Source organism: Quercus suber, unplaced genomic scaffold (genome assembly GCF_002906115.3).
Source record: "Quercus suber isolate HL8 unplaced genomic scaffold, Cork oak 2.0 scaffold_65, whole genome shotgun sequence".
Classification (NCBI taxonomy): domain Eukaryota; kingdom Viridiplantae; phylum Streptophyta; class Magnoliopsida; order Fagales; family Fagaceae; genus Quercus; species Quercus suber.
Genome location: NW_027069530.1, coordinates 489,877 through 499,292, shown reverse-complemented (window position 1 = coordinate 499,292; position 9,416 = coordinate 489,877). Strand labels below are relative to the sequence as shown.

The 9,416-nt window shown below is 36.7% G+C and overlaps 1 pseudogene; it reads right to left on the bottom strand.

Moving 5' to 3' along the window:
* Positions 1-5,233: 5,233 nt before the first annotated feature.
* Positions 5,234-8,900, bottom strand: LOC111997507 (elongation factor G-1, mitochondrial-like; annotated as a pseudogene).
* Between the last annotated feature and the right edge of the window lie 516 nt (positions 8,901-9,416).

The following is a 9,416-nucleotide window of genomic DNA, read 5'->3' as shown; positions in this document are numbered from 1 at the left end:
AGTGTGGACACCCTTAATGGCAAGATGGGAGTAAATCTTACCCATCATGATGTCAATTGGGTGTATAATTGCCAACACCTAAAAAGTATGAGATATTACCTTAAAACTAGAGTTCTCGAGGTCAGGCTCATCTCATGTCTCCCTAAATCTAATAAGTGCATGGACCAAGATTTTTTTTGATTATCTTGGGTGAGTGGTATGATGGTCTTTATTTTCCAACAAGAGGGGGGAAGCCAGGTAGGGTATTTTAGGCTTAGGCCCCTTACTTCAACACTGAACATTCTAATTTCATAGTTTCTTTTTCTTTTTCTTTTTTTTTAGTTCAAAAATTTATTTCTCTTTGTTTATTAAACCCTTTCTCTAATTATACTTTTTTTTTTTTTTTGCAGAAAAAAATTTCACAGCCCTTAATATTACCTTCGTCAACGAGCCCAACCTTACCAGGATACTCCAACCTGAGATTTTCCTCCACTCGGACGGACAGTTGCGATCTGTCCATGTCATCCTCGGATACAAGCCAATATCAACAAGCTTTCAGTACCCGAAGTACGTGATTAAGGTGAAAGACCCCGATTGCAACAAATTAACATTGCAGTGCCCGAGTTCCTCGTCAGTCCCCACCTGAAGGTACTCAAAAAATTGAGTTGCCCACTCAACATGTAGCTGGGGGAAGAAGCAACTTCTTCACATCCCGCTCTAGAAGAAGAGACATTCAGAGTGATTGAGGTCACAGGTTCTAAAGAAGACTTTGAGGCTCTCGATCAGTCGCCCCTTACCAAGTCTCCACACGCTTCCTTTTCCCACCTACCCCTTGCTCAAGTAAGCAGCAACCAAGAGCTATCCGACGTTTCTGAGGCCATGGTGCTCCAAAGGAAGAAGAAAACTAGCCTCCTCAAATTATTGGAGTCACACGTTAAAGGGTCTGCTCCCAAGGTGGCTATCCAAACCCATCCCCCACCCATGCCTCCCCTTCCCAACCAGCAGACAAAAAGAGGAAGAGGGATAAACAAGGGAAGGATGTGTCTGAGGAAGGTGAGGTTGCTCATTCCAAAGAGCTTGAACCCCAAAAAGGGGTAAAAGTCGACAAAGGGGCATAGAGGAAGACCTCGACTGAGGGTACAGGCGTAGAGAGAATGCCAAAGTGTCGCCTTAGGGTTCCAACTTGGAACCCACCACTTGTACTAGACGGAGCCCCATTCCCTTGGACTCCTCCACTAGGGACTTCCAAAAGGGCAAGGCTAGCTATATGGCCAACGCACTGGAACAGCCCTTACTTTTGCCTTAGGATATGGTTGACCTGAGAACTCTCAAGAAGCATGAGGTGTTCCTGACCATAAAGAGAGACTTAGACATGGTATGCCCTTCGTTTTACCTTTTATACTAAATATATGTGTAACTTTCTTTTACTGTCATCGTTACATAAATAGATACTTTGTTTTATTTAACGGATTCACTGCGTTGCTTTCTTCCAAGCCATCTCAACAACAAACATCGCCGAGGAATGGGTGGATAATGCCCATGCTCAGCTAAAGGAGGAAGAGGCAAGGCGTGTTACTACAATCCAAACGTTAGCTATAGCGGAGAAAAGAATAAAAGACCTCGTCACCAAGCTAATCGAGGTAGATAGGGAGAGGAAAAGCGCTGAAGCTACACTAGCTGGTGCTGAGAAACAAGTTGAGGACCAACGCTTGCAATTGCGTAAAGCCGAGGAGCAACTTGCGGTTACTAAGGAGCAAATAGAATTAGCATTTCCTTTGGGCTTGTACAAATAGTTTGCCAACTAAACTTAATTTGGTGAAGCAAAAATTATGAATGAGGCGGTTTATCATCTATGTGGCCAAACTGATAAGGATACACTCCATGCATTGTGGGGATGTGAGGCTGTCAAGCAGGTATGGGACCGTGACTTCAAACTGGGTGAACCAATTTGAGGTGGCTCAAGGATCATTTCTGGACTTGGTGGCGAAGGTCCTGACAAAACTGAGAATGCGAGAAGTGTTTGTAGCAACAGCTTGGTTGTATGGACACACAAAAACAAGTCGAGATTGAATGAAAAACTTTGCCACTCAGTGGCATTAGAGATCCAGTAAGTAATTTGCCACTTGTATCATCCATGCCGTGAACCACCTGCTAGAATCAAATGGTGAGGCAATACAGAAGGAACCTCCAAACCCAGGTGAGTACAAAGTTAACTTCGATGGCGCCATGTTCAATGAAGTGATGAAGCGGGAGGTGTGGTGGTACGTGATTCAAGAGGTTTAGTGGTGGTGGCAATGTTAGAAAAAATCATCAAACCACATTCTGTGGAGTGTTTGGAGTTGCTGCAGCAAGGCGTGCGGTGATCTTTGCAAAGAAATTGGGTTACAACAGTCCCACATTGAAGGTGATTCTGAAATAGTCATTAAAGGGCTGTTGGGAGGTGGTATGCATTCTCATCTCTTGGGCACTTGTTTAGAGACATTTTATTTCATGTAAGTTCCATGCAGAGCTTTTCTTTCACTCATGTTGTAAGGCAAAGTAATGCGGTAGCAAATGTTTTAGCCCAAAGAGCAAGGTTATATTTTTCTGCTTGGATGAAGTTTGTTTCGTTAGACATTACGGTTTTGTAGGTGCTAACATCCATATGAGGACAATTAATAATATTAGTACGCTGTCGTTTTCTCTCCAAAAAAAAAAAATTCATTCAATTCCTTTCCCTTACTAAAAATATTCTATTCTTTTCCCTTGCTTAAAAGCATTCCATTTTATTCCTTTATGAACTTCCAAACGAAACCGTAAGTGACATGTTGTTATTGACTATTATTACTGGATAAAAAAATAATTTCAGTGGTGAGTTCGGATTAGAACCAATAACAACTTATCATTTAAGATTTGTTCTGAAAATATTATGAAAATATTGTGGACTTATCGATTTATAATAGCTTCAACATTTTCCAGTCAATTTTTTTTTTTTTTTTTTTTTTTGAGTTGGACATTTTTCAAATATTTTAGTAAACATATTTCAAACTTAAAAAGTGTCAGAACCACACGGTTCTACAAATACCAAAATCCAAAATTTGTTTTTCATGGCCAAACAAACAAAAAGAGCTACCATGTGGCAAGTAAAGAAGAGCCAGCCATAAAGGCCCTTCTCATTTGCTCATTTCGCTGTGGCATAAAGCATCATTCTCTCCGCTTGACTTCTGATTTGATATCATGCCTGACGCCACAAACTAACTGTTCCGACCCTCCACAAACTTTTCCTAGTTATATATACTCCAAGCTTAAAGCTCTTTTACTCAGTGAGTCTGCGAGTGTTTTTCAAAGAGGTCTTTTACATTTGAGAGAAATGAAATTGCCAATCCAAAGCCAAGGAGATCGTTTCCTTCAGTCCCGTCTGTGAGCAAAGTTAAGGTAGCTTATACGCATCCGATATGCTTCAGGTTCCCCTTGACCAATGTCAAGCGGAACCGATGCAGATCGAATACGTCTCGGCTACCTCCTTCTATCTTTCCTCCTCCTCATCTTCTTCTTCTTCAATTTCACCATTTTGTGTTATTTTAATGCTAAAAGATTTTTTTTTTTAATAAAAAAAAAAAAATACTTTATATTGTGATTATATTCTTTTGCGTGTATATATAGTCCTTTTATCGTTCAGCAAAAAAAGTCCTTTTATCAGACACATGCACACTAGGTAATTAAGAATCTTAGAAGTTTCAAATTTAAGATCTTATTTGATCTTAGAAACACTACAAGAAAAATGGGCTATTGCGGCGGGCCAGAAGCGCCGCTAAAGCCCAAAAAAGTGCCGCTAAAGGTACATTTGACCTATAGCGGCGGGTGCTATTGCGGCGGGTCGTCCCGTCAGTGTTGCAGTGCCGCTATAGGTCAATTGCGGCGGTCGCGATAAGCGCCGCTATATATGTACCTTTTAGCGGCGGGTGAAGGTTTATTGCGGCGGGCATACAACCGCCGCCATACGTGTTTAAAATTCGTGGCATTGACTTTTAGCGGCGGGTCATGTACGCCGCTATTGGTGTCTACCTTTAGCGATGGGCTATAAGCGCCGCTATAGGGTATCATTTAAAACATAAAATGTGCACCTTTAGCGGCGCTTTTTGACCGCCGCTATAGGTCCTTTTTTTTTTTTTTTTTTTTTCCCAGTGGGTTTTAAAACCACTATTTGCTAATAAATAAATGTTTAGCGGCGCTTTTTGACCGCCGCTATAGGTCCTTTTTTTTTTTTTTTTTTTTTCCCAGTGGGTTTTAAAACCACTATTTGCTAATAAATAAATGGATCACAAAAAGAAACTGTAATAGTTTTACCTCTACAAACATAATACCACAAATGTAACTAATTAACAACACCACAAATGTCTTGAAACTAACGTATTAACATAGAAATATATTATCAAATAAGTCTCCTTTGTTCTATTTTATACCTTAGGATCAATAGAAGTTGATATAATACACCATGTCTAACATGCACTCAACTAGATCAACATGAAAAAAGAACAAATAAGGAACTAGGTAGGCCCACTAATAACAGAGAACTATACCCCTGCATGCTATCTCCGGAAATCATTTAAACATATCTTATATTGTTTTTAAAGATTATGAAAGAAAATTCATTTTAACAAAAGGCAAATCCCTTGTGTAATCTGTAGCATATCCATGTAAAACTTGTAAGTTTACCCTCAACCTTTAGTCAGGTACATAGCATCCTTAAATAATAAGGTGCTTTGAGAGTTCCATATAATTCAAGCATAAGTTGGCCAACAATTTTTTTTTTTTTTTTGGTTTTTTGATAAGTAACAAAAAATTTATTAAAAAAAACAAAACTAAGTATAGCGGTGGCGTACGCGTACACAACGAGAACGGCCAACAATTATGATGGAAGACAGAAGCCAAGACATGTCTACATAATCTTACATTGATATCAAATTATGAAATTAAATGCAAAATATCACAGAAGACAGCAATAATCTAAAACTTTTGAAATGTCCTTGAGCACTTAGGCAACACACAACTGTGATTTAACAATTTTGATACATAAAAACTGTTAATTTCTTTTACGCAGAAGAAAACAAATTGCAAAGCAGACAAACTTGCCAATACTATTTTCCAACCAGTATAGTGTAAATATTTGAAGTCCTAAGATATTCATCTTGAAAGATATATAGTCCCACATTACTAATCAAGCAAAGAAAAATTTTCAGGACTAAGTAATAGCTAAGGTTTCTGCACCAAGTCATAGTTATAAGCAACTTAACCAAAGTCTAGTTTTTCCCAATGGAGAACCAAATCTAACAATCTACATGAAAACTTATACTTATACAAAGTAGGATCCTCTCTCTGAAAACGATTCAAAACCTTTGAAAACTATCAAAAAAGAAAACAAGAAGATTGTCATGTAACACTGGACACTAACAAATACAACATGCACACATATAGGCACACTTAAACAAACCACTCACTTGTCCTCCTGAATCTTTTGAAACTGGTTGAACAGCTAAAGACATCACTGGCTCAGAGACATTCATAGAAGTCATTGTGTATTTAACTGACCCATCAGAAAATGCATCTCCTGATCACACAAAAAATGCATAAGTTGAGAAAAATTAGAAAAGAAAAAGAAAAAAGCAACTAGAAAAAAAATTTCATAATCATCAGGTTTCAAAGCCTCATGCCCTCATCTCAAATATTAGCAATCTAAGTAATTATACCCATTTTGAAAACCATTATTATTTTCATACATTTCAAGTTGGGGAAGGGAGACTTGAACCCTAGACATCTCTGTTGCAAACTATAGGGAATGCCATTTTACTTAGAGGTCATGGGCTTGAATGTCCATTTTGATATTTTCCTCTCACTTTTAGAAAATTCAACTTGCACTAGCTCCTCAGTCCTCACTTTGACCCCCATTCTATTTAGACAACTATGGAAAACAACGCAGAAACATAAATTATTGTGTACACAAATGCAAAGGGATAAGTGGGACCTAATGCACAATCCACACCAAATACAGCAACTATTTGCCCAATATGTGCCTCTTGAATATCCTGTAGATATAAAAAATAAAATCAACAACAAAAACCCAAGAAGAAAGAAGAAAAAGAGTAAACTAGTTGGGAGTAGAAAACATATGACTTGAAACCCCCAATCTATTAATCTAACACAAATATTCTTTTGTTCTGAAAGATTAGAGTGCAACCTACCCCAACTTCACCCCTACCCCTTTACCACCTAAGCCACAGCATGGGGACAGGCAGAAGACATTGTAGAGATAGTTGGTTTGCAAAATTTGATTTCATGTATAAAAAATCCCAATCATATCATTAGAATTAATTACTAAGATGAATGTCAAAGCAAAACTAACCTCCATCTCATTAGAATGCATCCGAGCCAAGCAAGGAATCTGTACCAAGAAGATAATATATCCTTAACTATTAAATTTAATTTAGAAATTCAATCAATATCAGAGTGCTGATAGCATGATAAAATGGGCATGCCAGAAAATTCATTAACAAAATAAAACTATTTTTCAAAATTTTAAGGATGTAATTGTCCAGATTATATCATTCATAAAAGCACAAGTGCATAACACACATACAACATGTCTTACCATATTGAACCATAATAATGAGCATTGCAATCAGATAAAAATAGAAGCTTGGTCACCTTGCAGTACATACTGAAACGATCATAACATATGCAAACAACAGTCTATCCCATACACTTCCTTTGTCTCAAAATGGTAGTCCCTTTTCCAATTTTAAGATGTTCCAACAAGGATGTCCCAAAATTGATGTCCAACTTGAAAATTCATTTTTGATTGGTAAGTTACACAGGCAACTGGTGGATTTTGAACCATGACCTCACCTTCCACCTTCCTCTTACAAGGGGAGGAGGAGAATCATATTCATCACTCAATGTGATTCAAGTTTTTCCAAAAATTATTTTTATATGGTGTACCATAGAAGGTTACAAATTGCAATATTTTCAGGCAGGAACACATTATAGAAGGATAAGTTTTGAGAAACAAAAATTTGCTGACATTTGCATATTATCTTCTTTCAAATGACACTGAAAGATGCTAAATGGATTAATTAATAGAATAACTCGAAACAAAAGATCTCAAGCCCATAAGCGCAACTTCAACTGGAAATAAACAAGCTAATAAATTACACATCTTGAACTGACCTTAACCTTCTTTCCTGTATTTATGTTATGTATAAAATCACCCTTCCGAATGACACATTCATAGATTCTTCATTTAAAATACAATAAAAAACCATGTTAGCATAATGGCTCATCTACATGTTTGAGTACTAACATTGTCACTACATGAATAAAATAATAAGATAGTTGGACTATCAAGAAAATGAAAATATACCTCTCATACAGGCATACCTCAGATATGTCAACTAAACAAAGCGCCCTTCCTCCAATTTAAAAGCTAACGCCACAAGAGGCCCATCTAGAGTTCTAGACAATGTGACTTTTACAAGAATAAAATATATCAATTCCCCAGTCAGGTTATAAAATAGATGATTGTACAAAAGATTTTTTAGATAAGAGATGAAAGTACAAAAGATTTAGGACAAAAATTTATTTTCATCAACCCAATACCTTTCTCTTCATTCTTACTTTGGTCAAGAGCATAGCTACTGACTTCAGTTGGATAAGGCAAATAACTAAGTACACCATCCAAAAGTGGTTGTACTCGCAGTAATCCAGAAAACATAAAAGATGAGGACTATAATCAACAGACTTCTGATAGTTGAACAAACGAGTAGTTTCAATAATTGTTTACTATATAGAAGGCACCATTGAATGGACCCTAGTAATGCATATATTGTGTGTCGTTTTATTTAGGATGATAACTAATTATAAGATAGGACTAGGCAATATGAAATGATGAAGAGAACTCTAATTATGAAAATTACAAGCCACATCGCAAGCAGGCCAAATGAAGAGAAAATGGTAGTACATTCATCAAGTTGCCATAAAGACATGCAAGAAAAAGTTACTTGACAGGTCATGGTGTAATAATCTAACCAGCATCACCTTTGTATGAGAGCCGAACAACCATTTTTAATTTATTTTATTGGTAGGAACCAAACAACTATAGATAGAAAGAAAAAATCTCTAAGTACAAACAAATTAAATATACACTCACCATGAAATCTACAAAATTGGCAGTGTATACAGCGAGATTAATGGGGAGAAGACAATGTATCAATTGACAAGTTAAAGAGGGGAAAAAAATACTTTCAAGAAGAACATGCCCTGTTCTAAGTATATCTCACTAGGTTTATGGTAGACAACTTCAGCAATACTAATCTACGTCTTTCTCTCCTTTCTAATTTGGCATTTTTCATTTTTTTTAAACAAATGTGCTGCTCTACAGACTATATAAGCCCGAGAAATTTTCTCTACTTGCAATTAAGAAACTTAGGATATTAGCTTGAGTACAACTGTAGCCATCCCAGGCCATTAATAATGGCCCATTATTCAATGAGATAGAATTTGATAAATTAGTACAAATCCATTTGATTTGCATCGTACTTGACAAAGTCTATCCTTACAGATTGTACTACTTTGTTCCATGCAAAAGATCCATTAATTGATTAATGCAAAAATCCAATGCTAAGACAGCAAAATGTATCAATCATACCAATGCACTCTAAGGGACATAATCGTCCATTGAAAAAAATCGTCCATTGAAAAAATTAGTTCTAAGGAGATCTAATAAATTAATATCAACTAACAATTATAATAAATACAAAATCATTGCCACGTTACTTCTCTTGTATATTTTTTTCTTTTTTGGAAAATAAAAATAAGTTCAATTTGGCAATTAGGAATTAATTTTTGCATTAAAGAATCGATAAATTAAGTGGTAATATATATATTGTGCAAACCTGTGAGATCAGCAAGCAGAGCTCTACAAGGAGCTTGAGTCATATTGTGCAAACCTGTGAGATCAGCAAACCTGTTATTAATATTATTGACAATATTTTTCCTACTTTGTTTACTTCATCGAATTCCTACAATGGCAAGAATCCAGTACTCGAGAAAAAAAGTTGTTGCAATAGAAGTACAAGGAATAAGACATACCAATATCTAACAGATTTGCATCTGGAGCAGCGGGTTTTAGCAGGAGCAAAGCATCTCGCACACATATGAAGTCCACTCTTTGAAGAAGACACAAGAGGAATAGCATTACCATAGCCATCGCTTCTGCTTTAAAAGCTTCTTCGGCAGCCAATTGAGCTAGCAAACTTATTCTTTCTCTCTTCTTTGTAACCTCACTCCATTTTCCAAGTAAGATGTAAGCAACCAAAGGGAGCACAACCAAGACAAGAAACAATACAGGTATATCAGCTTCCCTTGGTTCAAGCATGACAAGGACTCAAAGGCTTTGGGACCGA